Raw genomic sequence first — 16535 nt, forward strand, 5'->3', positions numbered from 1 at the left:
TAGCAGCTGCCTGGGCTCAGAGCATTGTGACATCATCGGTTGGCTTCCTGCATGACTCAGCACCACCTGCTCAGGTGCCTGCTTCAGTGCCAGGCTGTGAGAGTGTGCAGCAGGCTAGGAAGGCAACTCCTGTAAGGCCATAGTGAGAGCATGGAACACAGGCCTCTTGGTAATTTGGTGGGGGGATAGTTTAGGGAAAGGTTACCTCATAATTTTGGGTAGGAATGTGTATGTATACAGTTGTAGGAGTATATATAATGACTTGTGTCCCTTCCTTTTGATGCTGCTGTGTTTTTTTATCTCTTACAGATGCTGGGCGGTCCTAGGAGCTGTGACGTGAATTGGGTTGCTGAGCAGAGGTGAAGGGGCTCTCTCATTTGATTGGCAGCTGGCTGTTGGAGCCAGATTTCTGCTGGCCAATCACAGGGGAGTTCACCTCAAACCTGTGATGCTCTGCCCTCTTCTCCTCAGTCTTCAGTCAGACAAGCTGGAAGCAGGAGCTGTTGAACCTGCCTCTGACAGAACTCATCTTGGCTGGACTTTTTTGAGCTGCTTTATTTTATTTACTGATTTATTTATTTCTCTATTCTTTCCTTCTCTTATTTCTATTCATTTCTTTCTTGTTATTTCCTTCTTTAATTTTATTTCCCCCCCCCCCCCTTTTTTCTCTTTATCATTTTCTTTGTATCAATTTCCCTTTCTGTGTTTTCTTTTATTTCATTTTGTTCTTTTTAATTTTCTCCTCCTCTGCCATGGATCAAATTTGGCTGCGTCTTGCAGCTGTGGCCAGCTCTGAAGGGGGTGAAGATCGCCTGCGTCTTCTATTGGACTCTATATCTGCCCCCCAGCCACCAGCTACTGACCTAGTTCTTCCTCCAGTGCCGCCCGTCTTCCCTCCTCCAGCCGCTGCCGCTGCCTCTCCTCCCCAGGGATCACTGGAGCGCGCGTCTAGGAGCCGCTCCAAGAAGACAAAGCTTTCTGCCTCTTCATCCTCCGCTGCCGGAGCGGGTGCAGGCAGCCCTTCCGCACCGCCGGCGAAGAGGAACAAAAAGCCCAGGCGCCCATACTCGCCGGACACCCGGGGACCTCTACCCAAGCCCACAGGAAGTGGCCGCGCGAGTAAGGGCGGAAGTTCGCGCGGTCACGTGGGCGGAAGTCGTCACGGCGGCCATCTTGCCAGTGATACTGGGCCTGCTTGCGCTCCAGGGCGCCTTACCGACACCACTGCCCGGAACTCTGCCGCTCTTCCTGCCTCTGCTGTGACTTCCCTGGCCTCTTCTGCCTATGCATCCCCGCCAGCCTCCGCATCCAGCGCGGACAACCCCGGACCTTCTTCCTCCGCTCCAGCCCCGGCACCAGTGGCTTCCCAGGCCCAGTCCCAGGCCTGCACCCAGCAGCTCATCCAGCCTCCATCCTCCTACCAGCCAGGCTATCCACTCCAAGGGGTCGCAGGCTTCCCAGCTGCTGACCCGGAGACCAGCTCATCGGAAGGGGAAGCAGAGGAACCTGCCCACGGGATTCCAGCTCCCAACCCGGGTGAGAACTTGGGGTTTTCTGGGGAGGGTTTATTTAACAGATTTTCAGTCTTGTTGAATTGTTTGCAGCAGGTTGTGGAAAAAATGCCAGGGCCTTCTCCGGTGGTTTCTCCTGCTGCAGCCTGGGTGCCTCCGTGCACACAGAATGTTGTTGTACCTGTTCCTCCTCCTTCTACTAGTAATGTTTTTTCAGTACAAACTTCATCACCTGACTTGAGACCGGGTGTTTCCGAAGCGGCATACAAAGAGCCTATGCCCATTTCCTCGTCACCTTTAGGTTATCATCTGCCTCAGGCAGTAAAAGATAAGATATGGCGAGGGGAATATATTGATATTCTTTCACTATTGCCGTTTCATAAAGATTACTTAAAAGAAAAGAAGGAGGAGGAAGATAGACGGAGGCCTGTAGCAAGGAGTTTTACTAATTGGCTTCAGGCTTTCCTGATTTTCATGAGCGTTTTAATTGAAAAAGACTCTGGCCTAGCATTAGGCCTTCTCCAACATTTGGATTCGGTTTTTGAGGCCCAGCGCCAGTTTGGAGGGATAGCTTGGCTTGGTTTCTTTACGATGAAGCCTTTAGACAAAAAATGTCAGTGTATCCCTCCCTGCGCTGGGGCTCAAAGGATGCAGAGCTTTGGTTAAGACTGATGATTCCTCAGCAGGTCAAGCCCAAACCAAACATGGCGAGCAGTACTTCGGGCACTATTCCTTTCAAGAAAGGAGTATGCCATTCTTTCAACGAGTCACAATGCCGTTTCACGTCAAATTGCCGTTACTGACACGAGTGCGCGCATTGCGGTGGTTCGCACGCGGCAGCGCGATGCTTCAAAAAAGCTTCGACGGCAGTTCAAGGGTCCACGAAGGAATCCTTTTTTCGCAGCTCAGACGCCGGTGAAAACACAAAATCTCATACTGTACTTAAACCATTATCCAAATCTGGAGATTAGTTCCTTTTTGGCTAATGGCTTTACGGAAGGCTTTCCTCTTCCGCATTTCAATGGTTTGGGCTGCTGTTGGGCCAATAATTTGAAATCTATTGATCAGCGACCTGACATCGTCAGGGAAAAAATTGCCAAAGAAATAGGGCTGGCCGAGTAGCAGGCCCTTTTACTTCTCCTCCATTTGAGAATTTCAGAGTTTCACCTTTGGGGATAGTTCCTAAAAAAGATCCTGGTGAATGGCGTTTAATTCATCACTTATCTTTCCCTAAAGGTGAATCTCTGAACGACTCTATTGATGCCAGCTTATGCTCAGTGTCTTATCTTTCGTTCGATCAAGCCGTGTCTGTGATCAGGGAATATGGTCAGGGAGCCTTGTTAGCGAAGGCCGACATCAAGTCGGCGTTTCGTTTGTTGCCCATTTGGCCGGGCGCTTATAACTCGCTGGGTTTTCAATTTGAAGGTCAATTCTATTATGATATGTGCCTTCCCATGGGCTGTTCTCTATCCTGCTGTTACTTTGAGATCTTCGCTACCTTTTTAGAGTGGGCGGTTCAGATTGAATGCCCTGTCGGTCGGGTATTGCATTATCTCGATGACTTCATTTTTGTCGGTCCCCCCGAGTCTGCCGCAGCGTGGAATTTATTCTTAACTTTTCGTCGCGTTTCCGAATTTTTAGGCGTTCCTTTAGCCGAAGAGAAGTCAGTCCTGCCTGTAACAGAACTGATTTTTCTCGGCATCACTATTGATACTTACCTGATGGAATTCCGTCTTCCATCAGAAAAAATTGGGAAGTTGAAAGATTCGCTCAATAACCTACTGAGTAGGTCAAAAGCGACCGTACGGGAATTGCAGGAGCTTCTGGGCCGTTTGGCTTTTGCGAGCAGGATCATGCCCATGGGAAGGGTTTTCTCCAGACGCACCGCTCGGCTGATATCGGGCCTTAAGAACCCCTTTTGGCACGTTAGATTGACAAGACAAGTCAAAGAAGACCTGCTGGTTTGGTACCATTTCCTAATCAATTATAATGGTAGATCAATGTGGCAAGAAGCTTTTGTCAAGGATGAGCATATGGACCTTTTCACAGACGCGGCTGGTTCTATTGGTTACGGTGCATACTGGCAAGGTTGTTGGAGTGCTGAACGGTGGCCTGAGTGCTGGTTCTCGCAAGGTTACACAAAGAACATTGTACTGTTAGAACTCTTCCCGGTTCTGGTAGCATTAGTCATTTGGGGAAGCGTTTTTGCAAACAAGCGTATTCTGTTGCAGTCGGACAATAAGGGAGTTGTGTTCGCAATAAATACGCTTACTTCAAAATCGCTTCCCGTTCTGCAAATTCTGAGGCAATTGGTGCTGCTGTGTCTGCGTCTTAATGTGTGGTTGAAAGCGGTGCATCTGCCCGGGAAGCTAAACCTGATTGCGGATGCTTTATCCCGACAGCAATTTGCCTTATTCAGGGAGCTGGCGCCATCTGCGAGCGAAGAGGGTGTACCTTGTCCGGCCCATCTTTGGAGTTTGATCGGGAGCTAGTTTCATCGGCGTTACGCCAATCGCTGTCAGCAAGAACATGGGCCGAGTACTCGGCTGCATGGGCTGACTGGTGCGCATTCGCGGATGTATGCTCCATGTCACCATTAGCAGATCAAGTAGAATTATTCTTGTCATTTATCTGTGCTAAGATTTCAGATAGTATGTCCATTGCAGCATTGCAGCGCAGATTATCCGGCATTTCGTTTTTTAGGCGCATGCACAACGCTCCCCCTTGTTCAAACTATTTTCTAATTAAACAACTGTTGAAAGGTTTGAAGACGGTTCCTGCTCCCCCAGATGGTAGACGTCCTATCACTTTTTGTCTTCTAGAGGACTTATTACGTGTTCTACCACTTGTCTGTTTGTCCGATTATGAAGTTCGCTTGTTTAAGGCGTCATTTTCGCTCGCCTTTTTTGGCGCACTGCGTATATCGGAGTTAGTTTCGAAATCCAAAAAAGTCCATACAGGTCTTGGTCATCAGGATGTGAATCTGTCACAGGAGGCTGTACGAGTGCTCATTAAACGGTCCAAAACCGATAGGTTCGGTAGAGGTACATGGTTGACCTTATACCGCATAGACGGTAGTTTTTCTTGCCCTTGCCGGGTGGTCTCCGAATTCTTGCAGTTGCGGGCTCCATCCTTGTCTTTTTTAGCGCATGCTGACGGTTCCCCCTTGTCCATGTTCCAATTTAGGTCGGTCTTAAGTAAATGCCTTAGCACTTTGGGCCTGAAGGCGCTCAAATTCTCTAGCCACTCTTTTCGGATAGGAGCGGCCACAGAAGCGGCTAGGTTGGGTCTCCCTGAAATGGTTATCAAACGTATTGGGAGATGGGAATCTAGGAGATATATGCTGTACATTCGTCCTGCACTGTCATGTTATTAACAAATTCTATTTTACAGGTTTGAAACAGGTTGTCTGGATTGTAGGTCACTCCTACATTTTTTGGGCTCGGATGAGAGCAAAAGAAAGACCATACACTGAGAATCTGGACTTGAGCATTGACCGTTTTCAGATTTATTGGAAGGGAGCCAGGGTTATGCGTTGGGGTGCCCTTATTCCCAAGGTTTATTCCTTGTTAGATTCATGGCCAGTCCCTGATGTTTTAATTGTACATTTAGGTGGGAATGACTTAGGTAAAGTAAAAACCCTGGAGCTCTTGACACTAATGCAACAAGATTTGTTGCAGATCCATGAAGTTTTCCCCAACACAGTGCTGGTGCTTTCAGAAATTGTGCAGCGCTACATATGGTTAGCTCGAGGTTCCAAGAGATTCCATGAAAAGATCCGTAGACGGGTCAATTTTAACATGAGCAAATTTCTGCCTCAGGTTGGCGGTTTCTCATACCGCCACACGGAATTGGAAGGTAACATCCCGGGTTTGTACCGTCCTGATTGGGTACATCTTTCTCCCATAGGCTTGGATATCTTTAACATGGGTTTACAGGATATGGTTGAGAGGGCCGTGGGCTGGGGTGCCAGGCCTTAGCCTGGCTGGTGGCGGTTATAGTCGCCCACGATTGTGGGTGGGCTAGCTGCTATTTGGACATTTAACGAACATTATACTGGTATAAGACTTTATGGTTATTTGATTAGGTATCAGTTGATACCTTTGTTTATGAATCACTTTATTACTGTTGATGTTTGTTTACCCGTTTTAATAAACAATTAAATTAATTAAATTATTTAATTAAACCGCAATAAATATAGCCTACGGCCATTTTAAATCCAAGTTAGTTGTCCGTGTCTTTATTAATCACTAATGTTAGCATTCATCCATGCCACTTAAATTACCATGTAAGGCCATAGTGAGAGCATGGAACACAGGCCTCTTGGTAATTTGGTGGGGGGATAGTTTAGGGAAAGGTTACCTCATAATTTTGGGTAGGAATGTGTATGTATACAGTTGTAGGAGTATATATAATGACTTGTGTCCCTTCCTTTTGATGCTGCTGTGTTTTTTATCTCTTACAGATGCTGGGCGGTCCTAGGAGCTGTGAGGTGAATTGGGTTGCTGAGCAGAGGTGAAGGGGCTCTCTCATTTGATTGGCAGCTGGCTGTTGGAGCCAGATTTCTGCTGGCCAATCACAGGGGAGTTCACCTCAAACCTGTGATGCTCTGCCCTCTTCTCCTCAGTCTTCAGTCAGACAAGCTGGAAGCACCCACCCCCCCATCCCTCTCCTTCGGTTTTTGTCGTAGGCGGATTGACTTTATTGGCGGTTATAGACGCCCACGATTGTGGGTGGGCTAGCTGCTATTTGGACATTTAACGAACATTATACTGGTATAAGACTTTATGGTTATTTGATTAGGTATCAGTTGATACCTTTGTTTATGAATCACTTTATTACTGTTGATGTTTGTTTACCCGTTTTAATAAACAATTAAATTAATTAAATTATTTAATTAAACCGCAATAAATATAGCCTACGGCCATTTTAAATCCAAGTTAGTTGTCCGTGTCTTTATTAATCACTAATGTTAGCATTCATCCATGCCACTTAAATTACCATGTTTAGGCTCTCCACTCCCCGGCCTGTGTGGAGCCGGAAGCCTACTTTACTTTTCTCTTCGACGTGGAGGCACGGCAGCGGAGGGGTGATGGCTGTTCCGGCGCTGGGCGGGGCCATGCTAATGTGATCAGGCGGCAGCTGAGCCTGGCCCGTGCGTCTGCGTTTAGCACAGGTGCGCCCATCCCGGGGGCCCGGCAGGCCTGCACAGGCAGTGGGAAGGGGGCCCCCCCCCTGGCAGCTGGTAGCTGGCCGGGGTTAGCCGGCTGTGCGGGGCAGTGCTGGGTTGTGCGCTGTTCGCCGCTGCTGCATTTAGAAGGTACTTAGGGTTATCGCTTCTCGGCCTTTTGGCTAAGATCAAGTGTAGTATCTGTTCTTATCAGTTTAATATCTGATACGTCCCCTATCTGGGGACCATATATTAAATGGATTTTTGGAACAGGGAGATGGAAGAAGAGCTTGCTCTGTCCACTCCGCGCATCGACCTGGTATTGCAGTACCTCCAGGACCGGTGCACTACTCTCTCTAACTAGTGTCAAAAAACAGATCAAAACTACTCAAATACCCAGCTGACTAACTAACTAAGTGTAGGGAAGTGTAGTGGAGAAATTAAGTGTCCCTCTGCAAAGTGAATTTGCCAGTAGCAAGTGTTGTGTATTGTCCACCCTGCTGTGCGGTCTATGTCTGTGCTGCTACTGTTGGGTGCAGGATACATTGTGAAATCCACAATAAAAACAATGTTTCAAATCTGTGTGTGCCTATTTTTGTGCATCTGTGTCATTTATTCATGGACTCTGTATTTCGCATTGGTTATCAGAACCTGAGAACAGACAGGAAAAGAAGTCAGAAAAACACACAAAAAAAACCCCACAACCAAAGAAAAAAAAATCATTTTTAATTTTGATTAGTCTGTATTGTACTTGCGCGGCGCAGTTGCTGCAGGTCAAAAAAACCATGAACGGATCACTTTCCTTCACGTTTGCACGTTGTCCTCTGCAAAAAAAGCAGCTGCATCCTTCCCCCAGAGAGCTTCCAGCGGACTGGCAGGCAGAGCCCTGGCTGCAGCCCCTTTACTTAGCAGCTGCCTGGGCTCAGAGCATTGTGACATCATCGGTTGGCTTCCTGCATGACTCAGCACCACCTGCTCAGGTGCCTGTTCGCCGCTGCTGCATTTAGAAGGTATTTAGGGTTATCGCTTCTCGGCCTTTTGGCTAAGATCAAGTGTAGTATTTGTTCTTATCAGTTTAATATCTGATACGTCCCCTATCTGGGGACCATATATTAAATGGATTTTTGGAACAGGGAGATGGAAGAAGAGCTTGCTCTGTCCACTCTGCGCATCGACCTGGTATTGCAGTACCTCCAGGACCGGTGCACTACTCTCTCTAACTAGTGTCAAAAAACAGATCAAAACTACTCAAATACCCAGCTGACTAACTAACTAAGTGTAGGGAAGTGTAGTGGAGAAATTAAGTGTCCCTCTGCAAAGTGAATTTGCCAGTAGCAAGTGTTGTGTATTGTCCACCCTGCTGTGCGGTCTATGTCTGTGCTGCTACTGTTGGGTGCAGGATACATTGTGAAATCCACAATAAAAACATTGTTTCAAATCTGTGTGTGCCTATTTTTGTGCATCTGTGTCATTTATTCATGGACTCTGTATTTCGCATTGGTTATCAGAACCTGAGAACAGACAGGAAAAGAAGTCAGAAAAACACACAAAAAAAAACCCCACAACCAAAGAAAAAAAAATCATTTTTAATTTTGATTAGTCTGTATTGTACTTGCGCGGCGCAGTTGCTGCAGGTCAAAAAAACCATGAACGGATCACTTTCCTTCACGTTTGCACGTTGTCCTCTGCAAGAAAAGCAGCTGCATCCTTCCCCCAGAGAGCTTCCAGCGGACTGGCAGGCAGAGCCCTGGCTGCAGCCCCTTTACTTAGCAGCTGCCTGGGCTCAGAGCATTGTGACATCATCGGTTGGCTTCCTGCATGACTCAGCACCACCTGCTCAGGTGCCTGCTTCAGTGCCAGGCTGTGAGAGTGTGCAGCAGGCTAGGAAGGCAACTCCTGTTTAGGCTCTCCACTCCCCGGCCTGTGTCTCCCTCTTGTGGCACACCACGCACGTCCACACAGACAGAGAGATATGAAGAGGAAGGAGGATGAACGAAAGAAAGATGCACTGTGTTCTCAAACAGCCAGCCAGGCTAGAGACTTGACTTCTTCCTCTGCCCTCCACACTCTCTCCTAGCGTGTTGCCAGAATGCAGGGAGCCGGAAGCCTACTTTACTTTTCTCTTCGACGTGGAGGCACGGCAGCGGAGGGGTGATGGCTGTTCCGGCGCTGGGCGGGGACATGCTAATGTAATCAGGCGGCAGCTGAGCCTGGCCCGTGCGTCTGCGTTTAGCACAGGTGCGCCCATCCCGGGGGCCCGGCAGGCCTGCACAGGCAGTGGGAAGGGGGCCCCCCCCCTGGCAGCTGGTAGCTGGCTGGGGTTAGCCGGCTGTGCGGGGCAGTGCTGGGTTGTGCGCTGTTCGCCGCTGCTGCATTTAGAAGGTAATTAGGGTTATCGCTTCTCGGCCTTTTGGCTAAGATCAAGTGTAGTATCTGTTCTTATCAGTTTAATATCTGATACGTCCCCTATCTGGGGACCATATATTAAATGGATTTTTGGAACAGGGAGATGGAAGAAGAGCTTGCTCTGTCCACTCCGCGCATCGACCTGGTATTGCAGTACCTCCAGGACCGGTGCACTACTCTCTCTAACTAGTGTCAAAAAACAGATCAAAACTACTCAAATACCCAGCTGATTAACTAACTAAGTGTAGGGAAGTGTAGTGGAGAAATTAAGTGTCCCTCTGCAAAGTGAATTTGCCAGTAGCAAGTGTTGTGTATTGTCCACCCTGCTGTGCGGTCTATGTCTGTGCTGCTACTGTTGGGTGCAGGATACATTGTGAAATCCACAATAAAAACATTGTTTCAAATCTGTGTGTGCCTATTTTTGTGCATCTGTGTCATTTATTCATGGACTCTGTATTTCGCATTGGTTATCAGAACCTGAGAACAGACAGGAAAAGAAGTCAGAAAAACACACAAAAAAAAACCCCACAACCAAAGAAAAAAAAATCATTTTTAATTTTGATTAGTCTGTATTGTACTTGCGCGGCGCAGTTGCTGCAGGTCAAAAAAACCATGAACGGATCACTTTCCTTCACGTTTGCACGTTGTCCTCTGCAAGAAAAGCAGCTGCATCCTTCCCCCAGAGAGCTTCCAGCGGACTGGCAGGCAGAGCCCTGGCTGCAGCCCCTTTACTTAGCAGCTGCCTGGGCTCAGAGCATTGTGACATCATCGGTTGGCTTCCTGCATGACTCAGCACCACCTGCTCAGGTGCCTGCTTCAGTGCCAGGCTGTGAGAGTGTGCAGCAGGCTAGGAAGGCAACTCCTGTTTAGGCTCTCCACTCCCCGGCCTGTGTCTCCCTCTTGTGGCACACCGCGCACGTCCACACAGACAGAGAGATATGAAGAGGAAGGAGGATGAACGAAAGAAAGATGCACTGTGTTCTCAAACAGCCAGCCAGGCTAGAGACTTGACTTCTTCCTCTGCCCTCCACACTCTCTCCTAGCGTGTTGCCAGAATGCAGGGAGCCGGAAGCCTACTTTACTTTTCTCTTCGACGTGGAGGCACGGCAGCGGAGGGGTGATGGCTGTTTCGGCGCTGGGCGGGCCATGCTAATGTAATCAGGCGGCAGCTGAGCCTGGCCCGTGCGTCTGCGTTTAGCACAGGTGCGCCCATCCCGGGGGCCCGGCAGGCCTGCACAGGCAGTGGGAAGGGGCCCCCCTCCCCCCTGGCAGCTGGTAGCTGGCCGGGGTTAGCCGGCTGTGCGGGGCAGTGCTGGGTTGTGCGCTGTTCGCCGCTGCTGCATTTAGAAGGTAATTAGGGTTATCGCTTGTCGGCCTTTTGGCTAAGATCAAGTGTAGTATCTGTTCTTATCAGTTTAATATCTGATACGTCCCCTATCTGGGGACCATATATTAAATGGATTTTTGGAACAGGGAGATGGAAGAAGAGCTTGCTCTGTCCACTCCGCGCATCGACCTGGTATTGCAGTACCTCCAGGACCGGTGCACTACTCTCTCTAACTAGTGTCAAAAAACAGATCAAAACTACTCAAATACCCAGCTGACTAACTAACTAAGTGTAGGGAAGTGTAGTGGAGAAATTAAGTGTCCCTCTGCAAAGTGAATTTGCCAGTAGCAAGTGTTGTGTATTGTCCACCCTGCTGTGCGGTCTATGTCTGTGCTGCTACTGTTGGGTGCAGGATACATTGTGAAATCCACAATAAAAACATTGTTTCAAATCTGTGTGTGCCTATTTTTGTGCATCTGTGTCATTTATTCATGGACTCTGTATTTCGCATTGGTTATCAGAACCTGAGAACAGACAGGAAAAGAAGTCAGAAAAACACACAAAAAAAACCCCCACAACCAAAGAAAAAAAAATCATTTTTAATTTTGATTAGTCTGTATTGTACTTGCGCGGCGCAGTTGCTGCAGGTCAAAAAAACCATGAACGGATCACTTTCCTTCACGTTTGCACGTTGTCCTCTGCAAGAAAAGCAGCTGCATCCTTCCCCCAGAGAGCTTCCAGCGGACTGGCAGGCAGAGCCCTGGCTGCAGCCCCTTTACTTAGCAGCTGCCTGGGCTCAGAGCATTGTGACATCATCGGTTGGCTTCCTGCATGACTCAGCACCACCTGCTCAGGTGCCTGCTTCAGTGCCAGGCTGTGAGAGTGTGCAGCAGGCTAGGAAGGCAACTCCTGTTTAGGCTCTCCACTCCCCGGCCTGTGTCTCCCTCTTGTGGCACACCGCGCACGTCCACACAGACAGAGAGATATGAAGAGGAAGGAGGATGAACGAAAGAAAGATGCACTGTGTTCTCAAACAGCCAGCCAGGCTAGAGACTTGACTTCTTCCTCTGCCCTCCACACTCTCTCCTAGCGTGTTGCCAGAATGCAGGGAGCCGGAAGCCTACTTTACTTTTCTCTTCGACGTGGAGGCACGGCAGCGGAGGGGTGATGGCTGTTCCGGCGCTGGGCGGGGCCATGCTAATGTAATCAGGCGGCAGCTGAGCCTGGCCCGTGCGTCTGCGTTTAGCACAGGTGCGCCCATCCCGGGGGCCCGGCAGGCCTGCACAGGCAGTGGGAAGGGGGCCCCCCCCCCTGGCAGCTGGTAGCTGGCCGGGGTTAGCCGGCTGTGCGGGGCAGTGCTGGGTTGTGCGCTGTTCGCCGCTGCTGCATTTAGAAGGTAATTAGGGTTATCGCTTCTCGGCCTTTTGGCTAAGATCAAGTGTAGTATCTGTTCTTATCAGTTTAATATCTGATACGTCCCCTATCTGGGGACCATATATTAAATGGATTTTTGGAACAGGGAGATGGAAGAAGAGCTTGCTCTGTCCACTCCGCGCATCGACCTGGTATTGCAGTACCTCCAGGACCGGTGCACTACTCTCTCTAACTAGTGTCAAAAAACAGATCAAAACTACTCAAATACCCAGCTGACTAACTAACTAAGTGTAGGGAAGTGTAGTGGAGAAATTAAGTGTCCCTCTGCAAAGTGAATTTGCCAGTAGCAAGTGTTGTGTATTGTCCACCCTGCTGTGCGGTCTATGTCTGTGCTGCTACTGTTGGGTGCAGGATACATTGTGAAATCCACAATAAAAACATTGTTTCACATCTGTGTGTGCCTATTTTTGTGCATCTGTGTCATTTATTCATGGACTCTGTATTTCGCATTGGTTATCAGAACCTGAGAACAGACAGGAAAAGAAGTCAGAAAAACACACAAAAAAAACCCCCACAACCAAAGAAAAAAAAATCATTTTTAATTTTGATTAGTCTGTATTGTACTTGCGCGGCGCAGTTGCTGCAGGTCAAAAAAACCATGAACGGATCACTTTCCTTCACGTTTGCACGTTGTCCTCTGCAAGAAAAGCAGCTGCATCCTTCCCCCAGAGAGCTTCCAGCGGACTGGCAGGCAGAGCCCTGGCTGCAGCCCCTTTACTTAGCAGCTGCCTGGGCTCAGAGCATTGTGACATCATCGGTTGGCTTCCTGCATGACTCAGCACCACCTGCTCAGGTGCCTGCTTCAGTGCCAGGCTGTGAGAGTGTGCAGCAGGCTAGGAAGGCAACTCCTGTTTAGGCTCTCCACTCCCCGGCCTGTGTCTCCCTCTTGTGGCACACCGCGCACGTCCACACAGACAGAGAGATATGAAGAGGAAGGAGGATGAACGAAAGAAAGATGCACTGTGTTCTCAAACAGCCAGCCAGGCTAGAGACTTGACTTCTTCCTCTGCCCTCCACACTCTCTCCTAGCGTGTTGCCAGAATGCAGGGAGCCGGAAGCCTACTTTACTTTTCTCTTCGACGTGGAGGCACGGCAGCGGAGGGGTGATGGCTGTTCCGGCGCTGGGCGGGGCCATGCTAATGTAATCAGGCGGCAGCTGAGCCTGGCCCGTGCGTCTGCGTTTAGCACAGGTGCGCAAATCCCGGGGGCCCGGCAGGCCTGCACAGGCAGTGGGAAGGGGGCCCCCCCCTGGCAGCTGGTAGCTGGCCGGGGTTAGCCGGCTGTGCGGGGCAGTGCTGGGTTGTGCGCTGTTCGCCGCTGCTGCATTTAGAAGGTAATTAGGGTTATCGCTTCTCGGCCTTTTGGCTAAGATCAAGTGTAGTATCTGTTCTTATCAGTTTAATATCTGATACGTCCCCTATCTGGGGACCATATATTAAATGGATTTTTGGAACAGGGAGATGGAAGAAGAGCTTGCTCTGTCCACTCCGCGCATCGACCTGGTATTGCAGTACCTCCAGGACCGGTGCACTACTCTCTCTAACTAGTGTCAAAAAACAGATCAAAACTACTCAAATACCCAGCTGACTAACTAACTAAGTGTAGGGAAGTGTAGTGGAGAAATTAAGTGTCCCTCTGCAAAGTGAATTTGCCAGTAGCAAGTGTTGTGTATTGTCCACCCTGCTGTGCGGTCTATGTCTGTGCTGCTACTGTTGGGTGCAGGGGTGAGCCTGGGGTGCCTGGCACCTGGGTGCAAGATTTTTTCTGGCGCCTATGGGAGTGGTTAAATTAACCGCGCCCAACCACATAACCACACCCATGTCCTGCCTAATCACACCCACACCTTCCACCTCTTTACCCATGCATGTGATACCCCATTCTTACCCCTCTTCCATGAGCTTGCTCCTGGCTGGCTTTGGCTGCCTGCGAGTCTGCTAGTCTCTGGACTGACTCAGGCTGAAAGGCTCTGCGAGTGCGACGCAGTCACACACTGCGTACTTCTGGCTGCCTGCGGCCACCCTACTTCCGCTCGCTGTTGGCACCTCCCCCCACCAAGCCCAAGCGTGAGGTGGGCTGCCTGTATCTTTCCCGTTGCGCCGCCAGCCAGTGTTGCCAACCTTTCACATTATTTTTTTACTGACAAATACCTAAAAATTTACTGAGAAAAGATGTTTTACTGACAAAATTTCCACACTAAATGCACATAAGAGACAGCGTTTCACCAGTAAATGCACGTAATGACAGACAGCCTTTCATCAGTAAATGCACATAATAAGAGACCGCTTTTCCCCAGTAAATGCACATAATAAGGGACCGCTTTTCCCTAGTAAATGCACATAAAAAGACTGCTTTTCCCTAGTAAATGCACATAAAAAGACCGCTTTTCCCTAGTAAATGCACATAAAAAGACCGCTTTTCACCAGTAAATGCACATAAAAAGACCGCTTTTCACCAGTAAATGCACATAAAAAGACCGCTTTTCACCAGTAAATGCACATAAAAAGACCGCTTTTCACCAGCAAATGCACATAAAAAGACCGCTTTTCACCAGCAAATGCACATAAGAGACAGCTTTTCACCAGTAAATGCACATAATGACAAACAGCCAGTGTCCCCAGTATATGTAGCCAGCCTGGACCCCCGTTAGTGAGCGAGTGACAGGGAGACCCGTTAGTGAGCGAGTGACAGGGAGACCCGTTAGTGAGCGAGTGACAGGGAGACCCGTTAGTGAGCGAGTGACAGGGAGACCCGTTAGTGAGCGAGTGACAGGGAGCCCCGTTAGTGAGTGAGTGACAGGGAGACCCGTTAGTGAGTGACAGGGAGCCCCATTAGTGAGTGACAGGGAGCCCCATTAGTGAGTGACAGGGAGCCCCATTAGTGAGCGAGTGACAGGGAGCCCCATTAGTGAGCGAGTGACAGGGAGCGCCATTAGTGAGCGAGTGACAGGGAGCCCCATTGGTGAGCGAGTGACAGGGAGCCCCATTGGTGAGCGAGTGACAGGGAGCCCCATTGGTGAGTGAGTGACAGGGAGACCCGTTAGTGAGTGACAGGGAGCCCCATTAGTGAGTGACAGGGAGCGCCATTAGTGAGCGAGTGACAGGGAGCCCCATTAGTGAGTGAGTGACAGGGAGCCCCATTAGTGAGTGACAGGGAGCCCCATTAGTGAGCGAGTGACAGGGAGCGCCATTAGTGAGCGAGTGACAGGGAGCCCCATTAGTGAGCGAGTGACAGGGAGCGCCATTAGTGAGCGAGTGACAGGGAGCCCCATTAGTGAGTGAGTGACAGGGAGCCCCATTAGTGAGTGACAGGGAGCCCCATTGGTGAGCGAGTGACAGGGAGCCCCATTAGTGAGTGACAGGGAGACCCGTTAGTGAGCAAGTGACAGGGAGCCCCATTAGTGAGTGAGTGACAGGGAGCCCCATTAGTGAGTGACAGGGAGCCCCATTGGTGAGTGACAGGGAGCCCCATTGGTGAGCGAGTGACAGGGAGCGCCATTAGTGAGCGAGTGACAGGGAGCCCCATTAGTGAGCGAGTGACAGGGAGACCCGTTAGTGAGTGACAGGGAGCCCCATTAGTGAGTGACAGGGAGCGCCATTAGTGAGTGAGTGACAGGGAGCGCCATTAGTGAGCGAGTGACAGGGAGCGCCATTAGTGAGTGACAGGGAGCCCCATTAGTGAGTGACAGGGAGCCCCATTAGTGAGTGACAGGGAGCGCCATTAGTGAGCGAGTGACAGGGAGCCCCATTAGTGAGCGAGTGACAGGGAGACCCGTTAGTGAGTGACAGGGAGCCCCATTAGTGAGTGACAGGGAGCGCCATTAGTGAGTGAGTGACAGGGAGCGCCATTAGTGAGCGAGTGACAGGGAGCGCCATTAGTGAGTGACAGGGAGCCCCATTAGTGAGTGACAGGGAGCCCCATTAGTGAGTGACAGGGAGCGCCATTAGTGAGCGAGTGACAGGGAGCCCCATTAGTGAGCGAGTGACAGGGAGACCCGTTAGTGAGTGACAGGGAGCCCCATTAGTGAGTGACAGGGAGCGCCATTAGTGAGTGAGTGACAGGGAGCGCCATTAGTGAGCGAGTGACAGGGAGCCCCATTAGTGAGTGACAGGGAGCGCCACTGGTGAGCGAGTGACAGGGAGCCCCATTAGTGAGCGAGTGACAGGGAGACCCGTTAGTGAGTGACAGGGAGCCCCATTAGTGAGTGACAGGGAGCGCCATTAGTGAGTGAGTGACAGGGAGCGCCATTAGTGAGCGAGTGACAGGGAGCCCCATTAGTGAGTGACAGGGAGCGCCATTGGTGAGCGAGTGACAGGGAGCCCCCCTCTAGCCGCCGCCGCTCCCCCCCTTACCTGGCAGTCAGTCAGCCAGCACTCAGCAGACCTCAAGATCAGCGGCGACCCGACCAGTAAGTGCGGGCGCCGGACGTACCCGCTCTATATGCGGAAGTGATGTCACTTCCGCATATCAGTGCGGGCGCTGGGTCCTAGCGCCCGCACTATTGGTCGCCGCCTGATCGAGGTCTGACGCAGCGGCGGCGGCGGCGGCTACAGGGAGGGAGGAAGGGAGGGAGAAAGCGGCGGCCAGATGGGGTGAGCGGAGGCTGGGTGGCGCCTGTCGGAGACAGGCGCCTGGGTGCGATGCACCCGCAGCACCCGCCCAGGCTCGGCCCTGGTTGGGTGCAGGATAC

General features: G+C 50.4%; 6 non-coding genes across 6 annotated transcripts; all 6 read left to right on the forward strand.

Moving 5' to 3' along the window:
* Positions 1-6843: 6843 nt before the first annotated feature.
* Positions 6844-7034, forward strand: LOC137505535 (U2 spliceosomal RNA). The gene has a single exon (XR_011020145.1). It is a non-coding gene; the product is annotated as a U2 spliceosomal RNA (small nuclear RNA).
* A 669-nt stretch (positions 7035-7703) lies between these two features.
* On the forward strand, positions 7704-7894 carry LOC137505668 (U2 spliceosomal RNA). Its single transcript, XR_011020274.1, has one exon. It is a non-coding gene; the product is annotated as a U2 spliceosomal RNA (small nuclear RNA).
* A 1181-nt stretch (positions 7895-9075) lies between these two features.
* Positions 9076-9266, forward strand: LOC137505537 (U2 spliceosomal RNA). The gene has a single exon (XR_011020147.1). It is a non-coding gene; the product is annotated as a U2 spliceosomal RNA (small nuclear RNA).
* Positions 9267-10449: 1183 nt separating this feature from the next.
* Positions 10450-10640, forward strand: LOC137505674 (U2 spliceosomal RNA). The gene has a single exon (XR_011020280.1). It is a non-coding gene; the product is annotated as a U2 spliceosomal RNA (small nuclear RNA).
* Positions 10641-11822: 1182 nt separating this feature from the next.
* Positions 11823-12013, forward strand: LOC137505538 (U2 spliceosomal RNA). Its single transcript, XR_011020148.1, has one exon. It is a non-coding gene; the product is annotated as a U2 spliceosomal RNA (small nuclear RNA).
* Positions 12014-13193: 1180 nt separating this feature from the next.
* LOC137505539 (U2 spliceosomal RNA) lies at positions 13194-13384 on the forward strand. The gene has a single exon (XR_011020149.1). It is a non-coding gene; the product is annotated as a U2 spliceosomal RNA (small nuclear RNA).
* Positions 13385-16535: the final 3151 nt, after the last annotated feature.

This window comes from Hyperolius riggenbachi, chromosome 4, assembly GCF_040937935.1.
Source record: "Hyperolius riggenbachi isolate aHypRig1 chromosome 4, aHypRig1.pri, whole genome shotgun sequence".
NCBI classification, from domain to species: Eukaryota; Metazoa; Chordata; class Amphibia; order Anura; family Hyperoliidae; genus Hyperolius; species Hyperolius riggenbachi.